Source organism: Pleurodeles waltl, chromosome 10 (genome assembly GCF_031143425.1).
Source record: "Pleurodeles waltl isolate 20211129_DDA chromosome 10, aPleWal1.hap1.20221129, whole genome shotgun sequence".
Classification (NCBI taxonomy): Eukaryota; Metazoa; Chordata; class Amphibia; order Caudata; family Salamandridae; genus Pleurodeles; species Pleurodeles waltl.
The window spans coordinates 366277287-366301175 of NC_090449.1; positions in this window are offsets into that span (position 1 = coordinate 366277287).

Consider the following 23889-nt stretch of genomic DNA (forward strand, 5'->3'; position numbering starts at 1 on the left):
GGAGATGTCCACCCTCCTGGGGAGCGGGCAGAGACAACTCGCTGAGGGGCTACTAGGAGGGTGGCGCTGGTACGGGGGTTGACAGCTGTACCTGCAGCTGGGGTGGTCACATAGGTGTCCACCACCACCAGGAAGTTTCCATTGGAGGAAGTATCTGTCATTGTTGTCATCTCATGTCCCCGCCGTGGTGTTCACCCCGCCCTCCATCCCACTGGTTCCCTCAGCATCAGTGGACTCTGCCTCCTTGGTCCTGTGGAATGCAAATCCCTCTGTTGCCGGTGTCCCTGCTCCTCTACCAGATGATGTTAATGTACACATGGACGAGATGACAGAAGTAGAAAGGGTGGGGAGGGAGAGAAAGGGAGCACTGGGTCAATTACAACACCAACACCACAGTTGGCATACACAGCACCATCACACACAGGGATCAGGATTGAGCCCCTTGCATTGCACTGGCATTGAATTGGCTAGATGCCACAGCAAGATGAGGGCCAAACACTGCCAACTGCACACCTCCTGGGACCCACAAAACCCTGACTGACAAGGAATGCAAATGTGCTAGGTTACCTGCATTTGACATACACCCATTACCCTTGAGCTGGATCACGCTGTAATGTCTGGCCTGGCATTAAGGGGCACCCACTAACTCACAACCATCACCCGGATCCCATGCTACCTAACAATTATTGCAATAAGGCCCACTGTACTCACCCCCTTGTGGCTGCTGTGATGCCCTCAAGTGCCCATCCAACTCTGGTTAGGCCACCGCCAGTATGTGGGCCATCAGGGGAGTCAGGTTCCGACGGGCACCCCTTCCTCATTGGGAGGCCATCCCCAGCTCAGCATCTGCGGTCTTCCGTGCCCAGCTTCTCAGGTCTTCCCACTATTTTCTGCAGTGGGTTCTCTGCTTGCTGTAGACCCCCAGGGTCCACACATCTTTGGAGATGGCACGCCACAATCCCTTCTTTTGATGGGGGCTGAGCTGCAGAGGGAATACAGACAGGAGGACAGCATTACACATACAATCCAGCCTGTCTTACATATGGGCCCCAAATCCAATTTCCAACTCTATTAGCACACACATCGTCTGGCGCACACCATGTACACTACCAGCAGACATACCACCCCAAATATTATAACCTGCCTGCACACACATCTCTATTCAACCCTCCTACATGCATCGTGGCCAAGGTGTACTCACCTGTTGGTCTGCAGGCCCATACAGTTGTCCATATTGGGGCAGGACCCCATGAACCAAGCGCTCCAACTCCATCAACGTGAAGGCAGGGTCACTTTTTCCGGTCACATGGGCCATTGTAGGTTCCAGACACAGGACACAGCAGCACACGCAGTGTAGGTGTTGTCCTGTGGAAAGTTAGGAATCAAGTGAGGTTGTAGACAGAAAATGGAGTTCACGTCTGCAGCAGTGTACACCGTCACCGCTGACGCTGTTCCCCACTGGCCACTGTACTCCGTAGAGACCCATATTAGCCAATGAGGAATAGCACAGCAGTGCAAGACCGTCTTCCGCCACAACACCCAATGTCGGCGGAGTTACCTTACTTCCACCTGTCCCTAGATACAGGATAGGCAGTCACCATTTCATGGTGGTGGACTCCATACAGATCTTCCATAACTGCGTCATTTATGGAAATCGCACATACATTGCCTTTCGAACCGTCCCATTACATTACTGTTGTACGCACACTGAGGTGGTGGTTCCTTTGTACGAATTGTGACAGCTTACTCACTCTTCTGTCCCTTAGATACCTACCACTACAGATGACTAGGAGGAGGAGACAACCCCCTGTGTACAGACCCTTTGTGGACTTGGCTACACTGGAGGGCAGGCACATTATACTCACCTATAGACTGGACAGGGCCACAATCACAGAGCTGTGTGCCCAATTGGAGCCTGACCTGATATCAGCTATCCGTCATCCCACTGGGATCCCCGCTCTTGTGCAAGTTCTATCAGTGCTCCATTTCCTGGCAACTGGTTCTTTCCAAGTGACAGTGGGCTTGGCAGCAGGAATGTCAAAGCCAATGTTCTCAATTGTGCTGGCAAGTGTATTGTCTGCCCTGGTGAAACACTTGTGCAGCTACATTTCTTCCCCCCAGGTCGAAGATGTGGCCACTGTGAAAGTGGGATTCTATGCAATGGGACATGTTCCAAATATTGTTGGGGCGATTGACGGTACTCATATTGCGTTTGTCCCCTCCCACCAGAATCAACCGGTGTTCAGGAATCAGAAGAGTTTCCGCTCACTCAATGTGCAAATGGTGTGCCTGGTGGACTAGTACATCTCTCACGTTACTGCCAATTATCCTGGGTCGGTGCATGATGACTTCGTTCCGAGGAATAGGAGTATCCCAAATGTGATGGCCCAACTACAGAGGCACAGGGTGTGGCTAATAGGTGAGCCAGAGTCCCCACCCACTGTATGTCAGTGTATGCCTAAAAGTGTTATCCCCATAGCATTTTGTGAGGCTAAATGTTGTCACTCAATACTTGCAGGTGACTCTGGCTACCCAACCCTGTCGTGGCTCCTGACCCCTGTGAGGAATGCCAGAACACAGGCTGAGAACCGTTATCATGATGCACATGGGCGAACCAGGAGAATAATCGAGAGGACCTTCGGTCTTCTGAAGGCGAGGTTCAGATGCCTGCATCTGACAGGTGGATCCCTGTGCTACTCAGCCGAGAAGGTCTGCCAGATAGTAGTGGCATGCTGCATGTTGCACAACCTGGCCCTCAGACGACATGTGCCTTTTCTGCAGGAGGAGGGGACTGGAGATGACCTTGTGGCAGCAGTGGACCCTGAGGACAGTGAGGATGAGGAGGCAGAGGATGAGGATGAGGACAACAGAACATCAGTTATACGACAGTACTTCCATTGACACACAGGTGAGACAGTGGAACTGACCGTTGCTCTGATTATTGATGTTTCCTGTGTGGCTGTAGCATGATGGCATTCGCTTCCTTTGCATCTCAACTTACTGTCACCTATGGCTTGTCCTTTTACAGATGTTGGTGATATGACAGCAGTGTCCTGATGTGTTTGCTGCAGACAGCTACATGTCATAATAACTATGCTATCACAGTGTTCAGATCATTTGAACCAGATGTGATGGTTCCCATAAATGCACATTTTCAACACATAAAACTGTGTCACTCAAGTTGTGTTTAAAGGTGTTTATTGTAGTGCAAATAATTGACTGAAAAGTGCAATGGAATGGGGTGATGGTAGAGGAAAGTCTAGGGCATTGATCCAGTTTGTTTGTAGCACAGGTCCAGTGTCCAAGGGGCCATTGGAAGGGGAGCAAAGGCAGCTCAAATTGGACAAGGTGATAGGGTGGGACACAAGGGGGACAATCGGAAGAGTCTCATTTCCTGGTGGTGGTCTTGGTCTTGGCAAGTGTCTCTGGCTTCCTTCTGGGTCGCAGGGAACATTTGCAGGGTGGTTCACCTTCTGCAGGGGGGGGGTGCTGATGGCCTGTGGGTCCTGTTGTGGGGCCTTCTGCCCACTAGCTCCAGCGGAAGTGGAGGGCTGGTCAATAGACTGGCTAGTTGTAGAGGCCCGCTGGAGTGCTGTCAATTCCCTAATGATGTTTGCCATGTCTTCCAGCACCCCTGCTATGGAGATCATGGGGGTGTTGAGAGCCTGCCAGTCCTCCCTGATCTCCTGATGGTGTTCCGCCTGCAGCCACTTATTCTCCTGCATGTTGTTAAGGATCTGGCCCACTGTGACCTGGGATTGTTGGTAGGTCCCCAGGATCTTGGTGAGTGCCTACTGGAGAGTCAGTTCCATGGGTCTGTCCTTCCCCTGGCGCACAGCAGTCCTCCCAGTGTCCCTGTTGCCCTGTGCCTCTGTCCCCTGAATGTTGTGCCCACTGCCACTGATCCCAGGTCCCTGATTGTCTTGCGGGCATGTTGTGGACTGGGGTCCCTGTAGAAGTAGACACACTGCTGATTGACGTGTCCTGAGGACAGAGGTGTGGGGACATTGGGTGGGTGCTGTGGTGTTGGATACTGGAGGGAGAGGCTCTCTGGTTGACTGGAAGTGGGCTTGGGTGAACGACTTATCAATGGTCCCTGATGGGCCAGGTAGTTCATCCAGATCCAGAAGTCCAGAGTTACTGTCATCACTGGGGGCGTCTTCTGTTGGGGGACTGGTTTGTTGTGGCACCTCCTCTCTTCTGCCATTGGCTGGGGCACCTGTGGGGATATTATTGGTGTATTATGCTTCATGTCTGTGACATATTGTACATCCCTAACTTCCTCTCTATCGTTGCTGTTGCCCTGCCACCTTTGTTTGTGTATGGTGATAAATGTTGTTCTTGTTAGTTCTCATGCTGTGCATGCTTTTGTGATGGCTGTCCATGCAGGGTTGGGAGGGCTGTCCATGCATTGGTATATCATGCAGGGCTTGGCATTGGGGTTAGTCATATGTATAGGTGCAGTGTGTGGGATGGAGTGGAATGATGGGAGTGAGGGTGAGGGTGTGTGATGGCATGAAGGTATGGGGGTGATAAGTAGTAAATGTTGACTACACAAGTGAGGTATCATTTTTATTGGGAGACTTGGGGGAACACTGGGTGGAAGGACATTAGTGGCTCCTCTCAGATTCCAGAACTTTCTGTCACCGAAATTTGAGAAAAATGTGTTTTTTTAGCCAAATTTTGAGGTTTGCAAAGGATTCTGGGTAACAGAACCTGGTCAGAGCCCCACAAGTCACCGCATCTTGAATTCACCTAGGTCTCTAGTTTTCAAAAATGCACAGGTTTGGTAGGTTTCCCTAGGTGCCGGCTGAGCTAGAGGCCAAAATCTACAGGTAGGCACTTTGCAAAAAAACACCTCTGTTTTCTGTCAAAAAATGTGATGTGTCCACGTTGTGTTTTGGGGTATTTCCTTTCACGGGCGCTAGGCCTACCCACACAAGTGAGGTATCATTTATATCGGGAGACTTGGGGGAACGCTGGGTGGATGGAAATTTGTGGCTCCTCTCAGATTCCAGAACTTTCTGTCACCGAAATATGAGGAAAACGTGTTTTTTTAGCCAAATTTTGAGGTTTGCAAAGGATTCTGGGTAACAGAACCTGGTCAGAGCCCACAAGTCACCCCATCTTGGATTCCCCTAAGTCTCTAGTTTTCAACAATGCACAGGTTTGGTAGGTTTCCCTAGGTGCCGGCTGAGCTAGAGGCCAAAATCTACAGGTAGGCACTTTGCAAAAAACACCTCTGTTTTCTGTCAAAAAATTTGATGTGTCCACGTTCTGTTTTGGGGCATTTCCTGTCACGGGCGCTAGGCCTACCCACACAAGTGAGGTATCATTTTTATCTGGAGACGTGGGGGAACGTTGGGTGGAAGGAAATTTGTGGCTCCTCTCAGAGTCCAGAACTTTCTATCACGAAATGTGAGGAAAACGTGTTTATTTAAGCCAAATTTTGAGCTTTGCAAAGGATTCTGGGTAACAGAACCTGGGCAGAGCCCCACAAGTCACCCCATCTTAAATTCCCCTAGGTCTCTAGTTTTCAAAAATGCACAGGTTTGGTAGGTTTCCCTAGGTGCCGGCTGAGCTAGAGGCCAAAATCTACAGTTAGGCACTTTGCAAAAAACACCTCTGTTTTCTGTCAAAAAATGTGATTTGTCCACGTTGTGTTTTGGGGCATTTCCTGTCACGGGCACTAGGCCTACCCACACAAGTGAGGTATCATTGTTATCGGGAGACTTGGGGGTGCGCTGGGTAGAAGGAACTTTGTGGCTCCTCTCAGATTCCAGAACTTTCTGTCATGAAATGTGAGGAAAACTTGTTTTTTTAAGCCAAATTTTTAGGTTTGCAAAGGATTCTGGGTAACAGAACCTGGTGAGAGCCCCACAGGTCACCCCATCTTGGATTCCCCTAGGTCTATACTTTTAAAAAATGCACAGGTTTGGTAGGTTTCCCTAGGTGCCGGCTGAGCTAGAGGCCAAAATCTACAGTTAGGCACTTTGCTAAAAACACCTCTGTTTTCTGTCAAAAAATGTGATGTGTCCACGTTGTGTTTTGGGGCATTTCCTGTCACGGGCGCTAGGCCTCCCAACACAAGTGAGGTATCATTTTTATTGGGAGACATGGGGGAACACTGGGTGGAAGGTAATTTCTGGCTCCTCTCAGATTCCAGAACTTTCTGTCACTGAAAAGTGAGGAAAGCGTGTTCTTTTAGCCAAATCTTGAGGTTTGCAAAGGATTCTGGGTAACAGAACCTGGTCAGAGCCCCACAAGTCACCCCGTCTTGGATTCCTCTAAGTCTCTAGTTTTCAACAATGCACAGGTTTGGTAGGTTTCCCTAGGTGCCGGCTGAGCTAGAGGCCAAAATCTACAGGTAGGCACTTTGCAAAAAACACCTCTGTTTTCTGTCAAAAAATTTGATGTGTCCACGTTGTGTTTTGGGGCATTTCCTGTCACGGGCGCTAGGCCTACCCACACAAGTGAGGTATCATTTTTATAGGGAGACTTGGGGGTACGCTGGGTGGAAGGAACTTTCTTGCTCCTCTCAGATTCCAGAACTTTCTGTCATGAAATGTGAGGAAAACGTATTTTTTTAAGCCAAATTTTGAGGTTTGCAAAGGATTCTGGGTAACAGAACCTGGTCAGAGCCCCACAAGTCACCCCATCTTGGATTTCTCTAGGTCTCTAGTTTTCAAAAATGCACAGGTTTGGTAGGTTTCCCTAGGTGCCGGCTGAGCTAGAGGCCAAAATCTACAGGTAGGCACTTTGCAAAAAACACCTCTGTTTTCTGTCAAAAAATGTGATGTGTCCACGTTGTGTTTTGGGGCATTTCCTGTCACGGGCGCTAGGCCTACCCACACAAGTGAGGTATCATTGTTATCGGGAGACTTGGGGGTACGCTGGGTAGAAGGAACTTTGTGGCTCCTCTCAGATTCCAGAACTTTCAGTCATGAAATGTGAGGAAAACGTGTTTTTTTAAGCCAAATTTTGAGGTTTGCAAAGGATTCTGGGTAACAGAACCTGGTGAGAGCCCCACAAGTCACCCCATCTTGGATTCCCCTAGGTCTCTACTTTTCAAAAATGCACAGGTTTGGTAGGTTTCCCTAGGTGCCGGCTGAGCTAGAGGCCAAAATCTACAGTTAGGCACTTTGCTAAAAACACCTCTGTTTTCTGTCAAAAAATGTGATGTGTCCACGTTGTGTTTTGGGGCATTTCCTGTCACGGGCGCTAGGCCTCCCAACACAAGTGAGGTATCATTTTTATTGGGAGACATGGGGTAACACTGGGTGGAAGGTAATTTCTGGCTCCTCTCAGATTCCAGAACTTTCTGTCACTGGAAAGTAAGGAAAATGTGTTCTTTTAGCCAAATCTAGAGGTTTGCAAACGATTCTGGGTAACAGAACCTGGTCAGAGCCCCACAAGTCACCCAGTCTTGGATTCCTCTAAGTCTCTAGTTTTCAACAATGCACAGGTTTTGTAGGTTTCCCTAGGTGCCGGCTGAGCTAGAGGCCAAAATCTACAGGTAGGCATTTTGCAAAAAACACCTCTGTTTTCTGTCAAAAAATTTGATGTGTCCACGTTGTGTTTTGGGGCATTTCCTGTCACGGGCGCTAGGCCTACCCACACAAGTGAGGTATAATTTTTATAGGGAGACTTGGGGGTACGCTGGGTGGAAGGAAATTTGTGGCTCCTCTCAGATTCCAGAACTTTCTGTCACGAAATGTGAGGAAAACGTATTTTTTTAAGCCAAATTTTGAGGTTTGCAAAGGATTCTGGGTAACAGAACCTGGTCAGAGCCCCACAAGTCACCCTATCTTGGATTCCCCTAGGTCTCTAGTTTTAAAAAATGCACAGGTTTGGTAGGTTTCCCTAGGTGCCGGCTGAGCTAGAGGCCAAAATCTACAGGTAGGCACTTTGCAAAAAACACCTCTGTTTTCTGTCAAAAAATTTGATGTGTCCACGTTGTGTTTTGGGGCATTTCCTGTCACGGGCGCTAGGCCTACCCACACAAGTGAGGTATCATTGTTATCGGGAGACTTGGGGGTACGCTGGGTAGAAGGAACTTTGTGGCTCCTCTCAGATTCCAGAACTTTCTGTCATGAAATGTGAGGAAAACGTGTTTTTTTAAGCCAAATTTTGAGGTTTGCAAAGGATTCTGGGTAACAGAACCTGGTGAGAGCCCCACAGGTCACCCCATCTTGGATTCCCCTAGGTCTATACTTTTCAAAAATGCACAGGTTTGGTAGGTTTCCCTAGGTGCCGGCTGAGCTAGAGGCCAAAATCTACAGTTAGGCACTTTGCTAAAAACACCTCTGTTTTCTGTCAAAAAAAGTGATGTGTCCACGTTGTGTTTTGGGGCATTTCCTGTCACAGGCGCTAGGCCTCCCAACACAAGTGAGGTATAATTTTTATTGGGAGACATGGGGGAACACTGGGTGGAAGGTAATTTCTGGCTCCTCTCAGATTCCAGAACTTTCTGTCACCGAAAAGTGATGAGAACGTGTTCTTTTAGCCAAATCTTGAGGTTTGCAAAGGATTCTGGGTAACAGAACCTGGTCAGAGCCCCACAAGTCACCCCGTCTTGGATTCCTCTAAGTCTCTAGTTTTCAACAATGCACAGGTTTGGTAGGTTTCCCTAGGTGCCGGCTGAGCTAGAGGCCAAAATCTACAGGTAGGCACTTTGCAAAAAACACCTCTGTTTTCTGTCAAAAAATGTGATGTGTCCACGTTGTGTTTTGGGGCATTTCCTGTCACGGGCGCTAGGCCTAACCACACAAGTCAGGTATAATTTTTATCGGGAGACTTGGGGGTACGCTGGGTGGAAGGAATTTTTTGGCTCCTCTCAGATTCCAGAACTTTCTGTCACGAAATGTGAGGAAAACGTCTTTTTTTAAGCCAAATTTTGAGGTTTACAAAGGATTCTGGGTAACAGAACCTGGTCAGAGCCCCACAAGTCACCTCATCTTGGATTCCCCTAGGTCTCTAGTTTTAAAAAATGCACAGGTTTGGTAGGTTTCCCTAGGTGCCGGCTGAGCTAGAGGCCAAAATCTACAGGTAGGCACTTTGCAAAAAACACCTCTGTTTTCTGTCAAAAAATGTGATGTGTCCACGTTGTGTTTTGGGGCATTTCCTGTCACGGGCGCTAGGCCTACCCACACAAGTGAGGTATCATTGTTATCGGGAGACTTGGGGGTACGCTGGGTAGACGGAACTTTGTGGCTCCTCTCAGATTCCAGAACTTTCTGTCATGAAATGTGAGGAAAACGTGTTTTTTTTAAGCCAAATTTTGAGGTTTGCAAAGGATTCTGGGTAACAGAACCTGGTGAGAGCCCCACAGGTCACCCCATCTTGGATTCCCCTAGGTCTATACTTTTTAAAAATGCACAGGTTTGGTAGGTTTCCCTAGGTGCCGGCTGAGCTAGAGGCCAAAATCTACAGTTAGGCACTTTGCTAAAAACACCTCTGTTTTCTGTCAAAAAATGTGATGTGTCCACTTTGTGTTTTGGGGCATTTCCTGTCACGGGCGCTAGGCCTCCCAACACAAGTGAGGTATAATTTTTATTGGGAGACATGGGGGAACACTGGGTGGAAGGTAATTTCTGTCACCTCTCAGATTCCAGAACTTTCTGTCACCGATAAGTGATGAGAACGTGTTCTTTTAGCCAAATCTTGAGGTTTGCAAAGGATTCTGGGTAACAGAACCTGGTCAGAGCCCCACAAGTCACCCCGTCTTGGATTCCTCTAAGTCTCTAGTTTTCAACAATGCACAGGTTTGGTAGGTTTCCCTAGGTGACGGCTGAGCTAGAGGCCAAAATCTACAGGTAGGCACTTTGCAAAAAACACCTCTGTTTTCTGTCAAAAAATGTGATGTGTCCACGTTGTGTTTTGGGGCATTTCCTGTCACAGGCGCTAGGCCTACCCACACAAGTGAGGTATCATTGTTATCGGGAGACTTGGGGGTACGCTGGGTAGAAGGAACTTTGTTGCTCCTCTCAGATTCCAGAACTTTCTGTCATGAAATGTGAGGAAAACATGTTTTTTTAAGCCAAATTTTGAGGTTTGCAAAGGATTCTGGGTAACAGAACCTGGTGAGAGCCCCACAAGTCACCCCATCTTGGATTCCCCTAGGTCTCTACTTTTAAAAAATGCACAGGTTTGGTAGGTTTCCTGTGAGAAACTGGGGCTGATTGCAGAGGCCCCCTAACTTTTTGCCCCCATTTTCCACTTTATGCTGGTGTTTTCCTGACTGTGCTGGTGCCCTGGGTACTGCTAACCAGTCCCAGGGCCTGTGCTCTGTGTAAAATGGATATGCAAATTAGGCTAATTATAATTGGCTAAGTTAACCTACCTATAAGTCCCTAGTATATGGTAGGGCATGTAGGTTTAGGGACCACAGCATAGGTGGTGCACACCTAGGTGCATTGCTGAGGTGCCCAGTGTCATTTTAAAAGCAAGCCTGCCTTGCTGGCCGCTTTTAAATTAAAGTTATATGCAAATTCGACTTTGGAATTAAAGGTACTTCCAAAGTCTTAAACTACCTTATTTTTACATATAAGTCACCCCTAAGGTGTGCCCTATGTGCCCCTAGGGCTGGGTGCCATGTAACTATAAGCAGGGAATTTATAAAAATAGATTTATAAGCCCTGGTGAGGTAAAAACAGCCAAATTCGTTTTTCCCTCATTGAAGTAAATGGCCTTCATAGGCTAGAATGGGCAGACTTTATTTTACATTTTAAAGTCTCCTTAAATGTTACATACCAAGAATTTGGTATCAAATTGATTGTTATAATAACTCCCACAACTTCCAGTTGTTGGATTTAATATAACTAGTGCAGGTAAAAAGTTTAGACTTTACCTAAAAAGTTGCCAATTTCAGCTCTGCATTGTTTTTGCTGCTGTGCTCTGATTGGCCAGCCTGCAGCAGCTTCTGCCAGGCTACTTTAATGAGGTGTGAAGTGGCCTGACTTCACACAAAGGAATGTGCTTGGGGGAGAGAATCTCCCCTCAGCAGATGGTGAGGCAGGAAGGGGGAGGGCTGCCAAACTGGTCTTCAAAGGCAAAGAAGGACATCTGGAGCACCCAGCAACACCCCCACATCCTGCAACCCCAGACAGCTAGGTGCCCCCTTGATTAGATTAGGAGAGGGCAGGAGAGGGGTGTGTTTATGATTTTTAGCCACACCAGTGGGTGGGCTCAGCCAGATCTCTCCTCCAAAAATCAGATTCATCCATTTTGGATTTTTAGAGACTATTGCCTTCTGGGATGGATTTTTGCCACACTTCCCAGGAAGTGGTCATCACAGGGGGACGACCCTGTCCCTGATTGGAGGACCAGGGCCCCCCTGCTTTTCACCCAGGAGCAAGGATAAAACTGGCAGACCTGCACCCACGCCTCAGATCCCCTCCAGAATTCAACAAGAAAGGAACTAAAGAAGAAGAAGGACTGCCCTGCTGGACCCCTGGCCTGCACCTGGACCCTGCACTCAGAAAGACTGCACCAGCTGCACACTTGGGCTTCACCACAAGAAGGACTTTGCCTGGCTTCCACTGGTTCAAGGAGGGACTCCCTGTTTGCTACAGGTGAAAAATTGCTATCCAGAGTCCCCTGCACCAACTCCTGAAAAAGTGACCAGCTGACCACTGTCCAGTGGCCAAAAAGGAGTTTGCGCCAGGTGTATTCTGGGAGTTGAAGTCCGCACTTCCCAAGGACCATCACAGAACTTCTGGACCCTTGGGGTGAGCTGTGGACCCCAATAGAACCTTAAAAGAACATCTGGGTGAAGCCCCAGAAGTTTGGAGAAGATTGGAGAATTTTTAGAAAAAAGCTTCATAAAGTGACCGACCCGACGCGGAAATTCTAGCCGGCTTGCCTCAACCGCGACCCGGCCTGACTTCGTGGTTCGTCCCGGTAAAGAAAAACATCCAAAAAAGAGACTAAGTCCGAACGTAAAAAGTTGACCGGGACCTTCCAGCCATCGTATCCGAGAAGGGCTCCACGGACGTCAGATCAAGATCCAGGTTTACCCCGGTCGAAGGATTTTCATCTCGAAAAAACGACTAAGTCCGAAGGTAAAAATCACCACCGAGGAAACCGACTTCGCGTATCCAGACAAGGGCTCCAGGAGGTCGGATCCAACTGGCAGGTTCGTCCCGGTGAAGAAAAACTTCAAAATAAAGACTAAGTCAGAAGGTAACTTTTTAACCGAGGCCTCCCGCGACCTGTAGCCGAGCAGGGCTCCATCGCGGTCGGCCTGAAAGTTTGACTTTGCCCCGGTCCTGGTGCAACCAGATGACCCGATTGGCGCTTTTTGTTTCTAAGCGCTAGAAAATAATAATACTTTAAAAATTCATATCTCCGGTTCCCCTGAACCGATTTTAATCGTTTTTGTGTCATTTTAAAGATAAAAATATAAGCTATTTTTATAAATTGGTTTTGGATTTTTAAACTGTTTCCTGTGTTTCATTTAATTACTGTTGTGTGATATTTGAATGCTTTACACTTTGTCTCCTAAGTTAAGCCTTGACGCTCGATGCCAAGCTACCAAGGGTAGAGCTGGGATTAATTTACTGAGACCTAACTGTACTTATGTGGAGGTTTGTGGCTTGTTGCTAGGTGTAGGTACCTACCTGCCCTACCAATAACCCATTTTCCAACATAATTGGAAGCAGCGACGGGATCCTGTACTTGTGTTCAATATCACGTTACAGTTTTAGATAAAACAAATTAAAAATCCTCTAAATTGTCCTAGTGCAAAAATTGTTTTTAATTTTAATTTTTTTTTTTAAATTAATTTGGATTAATTTCAATTATTGAATTTTTTTAATTTTTCTAAATTCTTGTTTCCAATTTTTGCAAAAAGTTTTTGTTGACACAAAACTAGGGAACCATGGAGCTTGATCTGGCTAGCCTACCCACACTGACAGTAGTCCAGCTTAGGGGGTTGTGTATTGAGAGGGGGTTGCCTGCAACCCCTGATCTCAGGAAGCAAATCCTGATTAAATCCCTGACAGCATGGGCTGAGGCCCAAGAGGTAGAGACAGAGGAAGCTCCAGAGGAGGAAGAAAAAGAGGAAGATGCTAACTCTAACCACTCAGGGGAGGGAAGGCATCAGACCCCAAGTGAGGAAGAGGAGGAACGGTCCTCAATGGATACAGTCACTAGGGGCAGACCCAAAGCTAGTGGTAGGAAGAGGGTCCTTTCAGGAGGAGAGAACCCATCCATCAGGGAGAGAGAGCTGAAAGCCCAGCTAGCCTACATAGCTTTGGAAGCAGATAAGCTTGCCTTAGAAAAGAAAAAGTGGGCAAGCAAAGAAAAAAAAGATGGAAGCAGCGATAAAGAAGCTGAGGTGTCCATGGGTGGGGGAGTTTGCCCCAGATTACCCAAGGGGGTGGTTCCTGCTTATGTAGAGGGGGATGACATAGATAAGTGGCTAGGGGCCTTTGAGAGGGCACTCCAAATGAGAAGGGTTAGGCCTCAATACTGGGGTTCCCTTTTGTGGGAGTTGGTCCCCAACTCAGGGAGGGATAGGCTTCTGACCCTAAGGGGGGATGAGGCTGATTCATACCCTAGTATGAAAAGGTGCTTAGCCAAGAAGTTTGGTCTGACCCCAGAGCAATATAGAATGAAGTTCAGGGACACCCAGAAGGTCAGTACCCAGTCTTGGGTTGACTTTGTAGACACCTCACTAAAGGCACTGGAGGGCTGGATTATTGGCAACAAAGTTAATACTTATGAGGGGTTATACAATCTGATCATGAGAGAGCACATCTTGACCAATTGTATCCAAGAAAGGTTACGCCAGCATCTAGTGGACTCTAAGCTGATCAACCCTAGAGAGCTAGGGGAGGCAGCTGATGAGTGGTTGAGAACCAGGGTGGTTGTCAAGTCCCAGGGGGGAGACTCCAAGAAGGGGGGGACAGGTCCCCAAAAACCTAAGGAGGGAGGTGGTAAGCCCACCACAGAGACTCCCTCTGTACCCCAGAACCCTAAGAAGGAGGAGAGTAAATCCCACTCCCAATTTGACATGCAGAGACAGGGAGACCCAGGGTTAAAAAAGCTCTTGGACAGTAGGGCTTGCTTTGACTGTCAGCAGACAGGTCACTTCAGAGGAGATGCAGCCTGTCCAAAGAAAGTGGTTAGCACTGGGCTGTCCAGTGTAGCCATAGAGGAGGATTCCTCAGATGATGAAGTCCTCCTAGCATTGTGCTGGGAGACAGGACCAGATGGTAAGCTGGTGATCCCTGAGGGTGGGAGTAGGCACTTCCACCACATTCAAGTGAATGGGATCCCTACCACTGGCCTGAGAGACACCTGTGCCAGTCACACGGTAGTGAGTGACCGGTTAGTGACCCCAGACATGTATGTCCCAGGAAAGACAAAGAAAGTCAGGATAGCCACAGGGGAGGTCACCTCCAAACCTGTAGCCATAGTGCCCCTAGAGAGGGAGGGTATCCTTGACTGGATTAGGGTGGTAGTCAGTGCTGACCTTCCCCTAGATTGTATCCTGGGCAATGACCTCCCAGAGGTGAGTCTGGTCACAGATGGGGTGGTCGCCCAGGGCGCCCCCCCAACCCAAAGTCCTGGGGAGTCAGTCCCTACAGTTAGGAGACAGGGGTCCCCAAGAAAAGGAAAGAAGAAAAGGAAGGGTAGGCCACTCTTAAAGAGAGTTCCAGGGAGCCAAAGGCCTTCTGCCCCAGTAGGGGGGGAGCCCAGAGTTGGCACTGGTGAGGCCTCACCTGACCCCAAGGAAGTCCTGAGTAGTCAGGCAGCTGTCCAGATGCAAGGTGTTGCCCCTGCACTGACAGAAGGGAGAGTGGAAGGAGGGTGTCTGCCACAGGAGGTGGTAGCCCCCCTCTCTAGACAGCAAGAGGGGTGCCAGGACCCCAAAGATGCCCCTAAAGCAGCTCAGCCACCTTTCAGTGGAGAGCTTAGGGTGTGGTTCTGGGTACTGACAGCTGTCAGTATCCTCTGCTGGGTGCTAGCCTTCCTGGCAGCACTGTACTTGGCCTGGGAGGCAGACCCCAAGGCCAATAGCAAAGTAGGCCCCCTGACCCTGTTGGTCATGGTGGGGTTGCTCAAGTGTTGGGTGACCTCTTTGGGTAAACTAGGTCTTGCCCTAGCAAAGTTAGGAGTAGGGGAGGTGGGCACCTCACTACCCAAGTTGGCAGAGAGAGAGGAGGAAGACCCCCCTAGAGGGAAGTTTCAGTTTGGGTTGGGTCCTTTTACTGTTGGGATGGCTTCACTACCCAGAGGGAGTGACCCTGACAGGAGGATATAAGGCAGAGTAGGCCCTGCAAAGGGACAGCCAGTTTTCTGCACTGTCTTCCTCGCCTAACAAGCCAGGAAGACTCTCCCAGGGTTGGGCTGAGTCTCCTGGGCGTGTGGGCTGGGGGGGGGGTTGTGTGAGAAACTGGGGCTGATTGCAGAGGCCCCCTATCTTTTTGCCCCCATTTTCAACTTTATGCTGGTGTTTTCCTGACTCTGCTGGTGCCCTGGGTACTGCTAACCAGTCCCAGGGCCTGTGCTCTGAGTAAAATGGATATGCAAATTAGACTAATTATAATTGGCTAAGTTAACCTACCTATAAGTCCCTAGTATATGGTAGGGCATGTAGGTTTAGGGACCACAGCATAGGTGGTGCACACCTAGGTGCATTGCTGAGGTGCCCAGTGTCATTTTAAAAGCAAGCCTGCCTTGCTGGCTGCTTTTAAATTAAAGTTATATGCAAATTCGACTTTGGAATTAAAGGTACTTCCAAAGTCTTAAACTACCTTATTTTTACATATAAGTCACCCTTAAGGTGTGCCCTATGTGCCCCTAGGGCTGGGTGCCATGTAACTATAAGCAGGGACTTTATAAAAATAGATTTATAAGCCCTGGTGAGGTAAAAACAGCCAAATTCGTTTTTCCCTCATTGAAGTAAATGGCCTTCATAGGCTAGAATGGGCAGACTTTATTTTACATTTTAAAGTCTCCTTAAATGTTACATACCAAGAATTTGGTATCAAATTGATTGTTATAATAAATCCCACAACTTCCAGTTGTTGGATTTAATATAACTAGTGCAGGTAAAAAGTTTAGACTTTACCTAAAAAGTTGCCAATTTCAGCTCTGCATTGTTTTTGCTGCTGTGCTCCGATTGGCCAGCCTGCAGCAGCTTCTGCCAGGCTACTTTAATGAGGTGTGAAGTGGCCTGACTTCACACAAAGGAATGTGCTTGGGGGAGAGAATCTCCCCTCAGCAGATGGTGAGGCAGGAAGGGGGAGGGCTGCCAAACTGGTCTTCAAAGGCAAAGAAGGACATCTGGAGCACCCAGCAACACCCCCACATCCTGCAACCCCAGACAGCTAGGTGCCCCCTTGATTAGATTAGGAGAGGGCAGGAGAGGGGTGTGTTTATGATTTTTAGCCACACCAGTGGGTGGGCTCAGCCAGATCTCTCCTCCAAAAATCAGATTCATCCATTTTGGATTTTTAGAGACTATTGCCTTCTGGGATGGATTTTTGCCACACTTCCCAGGAAGTGGTCATCACAGGGGGACGACCCTGTCCCTGATTGGAGGACCAGGGCCCCCCTGCTTTTCACCCAGGAGCAAGGATAAAACTGGCAGACCTGCACCCACGCCTCAGATCCCCTCCAGAATTCAACAAGAAAGGAACTAAAGAAGAAGAAGGACTGCCCTGCTGGACCCCTGGCCTGCACCTGGACCCTGCACTCAGAAAGACTGCACCAGCTGCACACTTGGGCTTCACCACAAGAAGGACTTTGCCTGGCTTCCACTGGTTCAAGGAGGGACTCCCTGTTTGCTACAGGTGAAAAATTGCTATCCAGAGTCCCCTGCACCAACTCCTGAAAAAGTGACCAGCTGACCACTGTCCAGTGGCCAAAAAGGAGTTTGCGCCAGGTGTATTCTGGGAGTTGAAGTCCGCACTTCCCAAGGACCATCACAGAACTTCTGGACCCTTGGGGTGAGCTGTGGACCCCAAAAGAACCTTAAAAGAACATCTGGGTGAAGCCCCAGAAGTTTGGAGAAGATTGGAGAATTTTTAGAGAAAAGCTCCATAAAGTGACCGACCCGACGCGGAAATTCTAGCCGGCTTGCCTCAACCGCGACCCGGCCTGACTTCGTGGTTCGTCCCGGTAAAGAAAAACATCCAAAAAAGAGACTAAGTCCGACCGTAAAAAGTTGACCGGGACCTTCGAGCCATCGTATCCGAGAAGGGCTCCACGGACGTCGGATCAAGATCCAGGTTTACCCCGGTCGAAGGATTTTCATCTCGAAAAAACGACTAAATCCGAAGGTAAAAATCACCACCGAGGAAACCGACTTCGCATATCCGGACAAGGGCTCCAGGAGGTCGGATCCAACTGGCAGGTTCGTCCCGGTGAAGAAAAACTTCAAAATAAAGACTAAGTCAGAAGGTAACTTTTTAACCGAGGCCTCCCGCGACCTGTAGCCGAGCAGGGCTCCATCGCGGTCGGCCTGAAAGTTTGACTTTGCCCCGGTCCTGGTGCAACCAGATGACCCGATTGGCGCTTTTTGTTTCTAAGCGCTAGAAAATAATAATACTTTAAAAATTCATATCTCCGGTTCCCCTGAACCGATTTTAATCGTTTTTGTGTCATTTTAAAGATAAAAATATAAGCTATTTTCATAAATTGGTTTTGGATTTTTAAACTGTTTCCTGTGTTTTATTTAATTACTGTTGTGTGATATTTGAATGCTTTACACTTTGTCTCCTAAGTTAAGCCTTGACGCTCGATGCCAAGCTACCAAGGGTAGAGCTGGGATTAATTTACTGAGACCTAACTGTACTTATGTGGAGGTTTGTGGCTTGTTGCTAGGTGTAGGTACCTACCTGCCCTACCAATAACCCATTTTCCAACATTTCCCTAGGTGCCGGCTGAGCTAGAGGCCAAAATCTACAGTTAGGCACTTTGCTAAAAACACCTCTGTTTTCTGTCAAAAAATGTGATGTGTCCACGTTGTGTTTTGGGGCATTTCCTGTCACGGGCGCTAGGCCTCCCAACACAAGTGAGGTAGCATTTTTATTGGGAGACATGGGGGAACACTGGGTGGAAGGTAATTTCTGGCTCCTCCCAGATTCCAGAACTTTCTGTCACCGAAAAGTGAGGAAAACGTATTCTTTTAGCCAAATCTAGAGGTTTGCAAAGGATTCTGGGTAACAGAACCTGGTCAGAGCCCCACAAGTCACCCCGTCTTGGATTCTTCTAAGTCTCTAGTTTTCAACAATGCACAGGTTTGGTAGGTTTCCCTAGGTGCCGGCTGAGCTAGAGGCCAAAATCTACAGGTAGGCACTTTGCAAAAAACACCTCTGTTTTCTGTCAAAAAATTTGATGTGTCCACGTTGTGTTTTGGGGCATTTCCTGTCACGGGCGCTAGGCCTACCCACACAAGTGATGTATAATTTTTATCGGGAGACTTGGGGGTACGCTGGGTGGAAGGAAATTTGTGGCTCCTTTCAGATTCCAGAACTTTCTGTCACAAAATGTGAGGAAAACGTCTTTTTTTAAGCCAAATTTTGAGGTTTGCAAAGGATTCTGGGTAACAGAACCTGGTCAGAGCCCCACAAGTCACCCCATCTTGGATTCCCCTAGGTCTCTAGTTTTAAAAAATGCACAGGTTTGGTAGGTTTCCCTAGGTGCCGGCTAAGCTAGAGGCCAAAATCTACAGGTAGGCACTTTGCAAAAAACACCTCTGTTTTCTGTCAAAAAATGTGATGTGTCCACGTTGTGTTTTGGGGCATTTCCTGTCACGGGCGCTAGGCCTACCCACACAAGTGAGGTATCATTGTTATCAGGAGACTTGGGGGTAAGCTGGGTAGAAGGAACTTTGTGGCTCCTCTCAGATTCCAGAACTTTCTGTCATGAAATGTGAGGAAAACTTGTTTTTTTAAGCCAAATTTTGAGGTTTGCAAAGGATTCTGGGTAACAGAACCTGGTGAGAGCCCCACAGGTCACCCCATATTGGATTCTCCTAGGTCTATACTTTTCAAAAATGCACAGGTTTGGTAGGTTTCCCTAGGTGCCGGGTGAGCTAGAGGCCAAAATCTACAGTTAGGCACTTTGCTAAAAACACCTCTGTTTTCTGTCAAAAAATGTGATGTGTCCACGTTGTGTTTTGGGGCATTTCCTGTCACGGGCGCTAGGCCTCCCAACACAAGTGAGGTATCATTTTTATTGGGAGACATGGGGGAACACTGGGTGGAAGGTAATTTCTGGCTCCTCTCAGATTCCAGAACTTTCTGTCACCGAAAAGTGATGAGAACGTGTTCTTTTAGCCAAATCTTGAGGTTTGCAAAGGATTCTGGGTAACAGAACCTGGTCAGAGCCCCACAAGTCACCCCGTCTTGGATTCCTCTAAGTCTCTAGTTTTCAACAATGCACAGGTTTGGTAGGTTTCCCTAGGTGCCGGCTGAGCTAGAGGCCAAAATCTACAGGTAGGCACTTTGCAAAAAACACCTCTGTTTTCTGTCAAAAAATTTGATGTGTCCACGTTGTGTTTTGGGGCATTTCCTGTCATGGGTGCTAGGCCTACCCACACAAGTGAGGTATAATTTTTATCGGGAGACTTGGGGGTACGCTGGGTGGAAGGAAATTTGTGGCTCCTCTCAGATTCCAGAACTTTCTGTCACGAAATGTGAGGAAAACGTCTTTTTTTAAGCCAAATTTTGAGGTTTGCAAAGGATTATGGGTAACAGAACCTGGTCAGAGCCCCACAAGTCACCCCATCTTGGATTCCCCTAGGTCTCTAGTTTTAAAAAATGCACAGGTTTGGTAGGTTTCCCTAGGTGCCGGCTGAGCTAGAGGCCAAAATCTACAGGTAGGCACTTTGCAAAAAACACCTCTGTTTTCTGTCAAAAAATGTGATGTGTCCACGTTGTGTTTTGGGGCATTTCCTGTCACGGGCGCTAGGCCTACCCACACAAGTGAGGTATCATTGTTATCGGGAGACTTGGGGGTACGCTGGGTAGAAGGAACTTTGTGGCTCCTCTCAGATTCTAGAACTTTCTGTCATGAAATGTGAGGAAAACGTGTTTTTTTAAGCCAAATTTTGAGGTTTGCAAAGGATTCTGGGTAACAGAACCTGGTGAGAGCCCCACAGGTCACCCCATCTTGGATTCCCCTAGGTCTATACTTTTCAAAAATGCACAGGTTTGGTAGGTTTCCCTAGGTGCCGGCTGAGCTAGAGGCCAAAATCTACAGTTAGGCACTTTGCTAAAAACACCTCTGTTTTCTGTCAAAAAATGTAATGTGTCCATGTTGTGTTTTGGGGCATTTCCTGTCACGGGCGCTAGGCCTCCCAACACAAGTGAGGTATCATTTTTATTGGGAGACATGGGGGAACACTGGGTGGAAGGTAATTTCTGGCTCCTCTCAGATTCCAGAACTTTCTGTCACCGAAAAGTGAGGAAAACGTGTTCTTTTAGCCAAATCTTGAGGTTTGCAAAGGATTCTGGGTAACAGAACCTGGTCAGAGTCCCACAAGTCACCCCGTCTTGGATTCCTCTAAGTCTCTAGTTTTCAACAATGCACAGGTTTGGTAGGTTTCCCTAGGTGCCGGCTGAGCTAGAGGCCAAAATCTACAGGTAGGCACTTTGCAAAAAACACCTCTGTTTTCTGTCAAAAAATTTGATGTGTCCACGTTGTGTTTTGGGGCATTTCCTGTCACGGGCGCTAGGCCTACCCACACAAGTGAGGTATAATTTTTATCGGGAGACTTGGGGGTACGCTGGGTGGAAGGAAATTTGTGGCTCCTCTCAGATTCCAGAACTTTCTGTCACAAAATGTGAGGAAAACGTCTTTTTTTAAGCCAAATTTTGAGGTTTGCAAAGGATTCTGGGTAACAGAACCTGGTCAGAGCCCCACAAGTCACCCCATCTTGGATTCCCCTAGGTCTCTAGTTTTAAAAAATGCACAGGTTTGGTAGGTTTCCCTAGGTGCCGGCTAAGCTAGAGGCCAAAATCTACAGGTAGGCACTTTGCAAAAAACACCTCTGTTTTCTGTCAAAAAATGTGATGTGTCCACGTTGTGTTTTGGGGCATTTCCTGTCATGGGCGCTAGGCCTACCCACACAAGTGAGGTATCATTGTTATCGGGAGACTTGGGGGTACGCTGGGTAGAAGGAACTTTGTGGCTCCTCTCAGATTCCAGAACTTTCTGTCATGAAATGTGAGGAAAACTTGTTTTTTTAAGCCAAATTTTGAGGTTTGCAAAGGATTCTGGGTTACAGAACCTGGTGAGAGCCCCACAGGTCACCCCATCTTGGATTCTCCTAGGTCTATACTTTTCAAAAATGCACAGGTTTGGTAGGTTTCCCTAGGTGCCGGGTGAGCTAGAGGCCAAAATCTACAGTTAGGCACTTTGCTAAAAACACCTCTGTTTTCTGTCAAAAAATGTGATGTGTCCACGTTGTGTTTTGGGGCATTTCCTGTCACGGGCGCTAGGCCTCCCAACACAAGTGAGGTATCATTTTTATTGGGAGACATGGGGGAACACTGGGTGGAAGGTAATTTCTGGCTCCTCTCAGATTCCAGAACTTTCTGTCACCGAAAAGTGATGAGAACGTGTTCTTTTAGCCAAATCTTGAGGTTTGCAAAGGATTCTGGGTAACAGAACCTGGTCAGAGCCCCACAAGTCACCCCGTCTTGGATTCCTCTAAGTCTCTAGTTTTCAACAATGCACAGGTTTGGTAGGTTTCCCTAGGTGCCGGCTGAGCTAGAGGCCAAAATCTACAGGTAGGCACTTTGCAAAAAACACCTCTGTTTTCTGTCAAAAAATTTGATGTGTCCACGTTGTGTTTTGGGGCATTTCCTGTCATGGGTGCTAGGCCTACCCACACAAGTGAGGTATAATTTTTATCGGGAGACTTGGGGGTACGCTGGGTGGAAGGAAAGTTGTGGCTCCTCTCAGATTCCAGAACTTTCTGTCACGAAATGTGAGGAAAACGTCTTTTTTTAAGCCAAATTTTGAGGTTTGCAAAGGATTATGGGTAACAGAACCTGCTCAGAGCCCCACAAGTCACCCCATCTTGGATTCCCCTAGGTCTCTAGTTTTAAAAAATGCACAGGTTTGGTAGGTTTCCCTAGGTGCCGGCTGAGCTAGAGGCCAAAATCTACAGGTAGGCACTTTGCAAAAAACACCTCTGTTTTCTGTCAAAAAATGTGATGTGTCCACGTTGTGTTTTGGGGCATTTCCTGTCACGGGCGCTAGGCCTACCCACACAAGTGAGGTATCATTGTTATCGGGAGACTTGGGGGTACGCTGGGTAGAAGGAACTTTGTGGCTCCTCTCAGATTCTAGAACTTTCTGTCATGAAATGTGAGGAAAACGTGTTTTTTTAAGCCAAATTTTGAGGATTGCAAAGGATTCTGGGTAACAGAACCTGGTGAGAGCCCCACAGGTCACCCCATCTTGGATTCCCCTAGGTCTATACTTTTCAAAAATGCACAGGTTTGGTAGGTTTCCCTAGGTGCCGGCTGAGCTAGAGGCCAAAATCTACAGTTAGGCACTTTGCTAAAAACACCTCTGTTTTCTGTCAAAAAATGTAATGTGTCCACGTTGTGTTTTGGGGCATTTCCTGTCACGGGCGCTAGGCCTCCCAACACAAGTGAGGTATCATTTTTATAGGGAGACATGGGGGAACACTGGGTGGAAGGTAATTTCTGGCTCCTCTCAGATTCCAGAACTTTCTGTCACCGAAAAGTGAGGAAAACGTGTTCTTTTAGCCAAATCTTGAGGTTTGCAAAGGATTCTGGGTAACAGAACCTGGTCAGAGTCCCACAAGTCACCCCGTCTTGGATTCCTCTAAGTCTCTAGTTTTCAACAATGCACAGGTTTGGTAGGTTTCCCTAGGTGCCGGCTGAGCTAGAGGCCAAAATCTACAGGTAGGCACTTTGCAAAAAACACCTCTGTTTTCTGTCAAAAAATGTGATGTGTCCACGTTGTGTTTTGGGGCATTTCCTGTCACGGGCGCTAGGCCTACCCACACAAGTGAGGTATCATTGTTATCGGGAGACTTGGGGGTACGCTGGGTAGAAGGAACTTTGTGGCTCCTCTCAGATTCCAGAACTTTCTGTCATGAAATGTGAGGAAAACTTGTTTTTTTAAGCCAAATTTTGAGGTTTGCAAAGGATTCTGGGTAACAGAACCTGGTGAGAGCCCCACAGGTCACCCCATCTTGGATTCTCCTAGGTCTATACTTTTCAAAAATGCACAGGTTTGGTAGGTTTCCCTAGGTGCCGGGTGAGCTAGAGGCCAAAATCTACAGTTAGGCACTTTGCTAAAAACACCTCTGTTTTCTGTCAAAAAATGTGATGTGTCCACGTTGTGTTTTGGGGCATTTCCTGTCACGGGCGCTAGGCCTCCCAACACAAGTGAGGTATCATTTTTATTGGGAGACATGGGGGAACACTGGGTGGAAGGTAATTTCTGGCTCCTCTCAGATTCCAGAACTTTCTGTCACCGAAAAGTGATGAGAACGTGTTCTTTTAGCCAAATCTTGAGGTTTGCAAAGGATTCTGGGTAACAGAACCTGGTCAGAGCCCCACAAGTCACCCCGTCTTGGATTCCTCTAAGTCTCTAGTTTTCAACAATGCACAGGTTTGGTAGGTTTCCCTAGGTGCCGGCTGAGCTAGAGGCCAAAATCTACAGGTAGGCACTTTGCAAAAAACACCTCTGTTTTCTGTCAAAAAAATTGATGTGTCCACGTTGTGTTTTGGGGCATTTCCTGTCATGGGTGCTAGGCCTACCCACACAAGTGAGGTATAATTTTTATCGGGAGACTTGGGGGTACGCTGGGTGGAAGGAAAGTTGTGGCTCCTCTCAGATTCCAGAACTTTCTGTCACGAAATGTGAGGAAAACGTCTTTTTTTA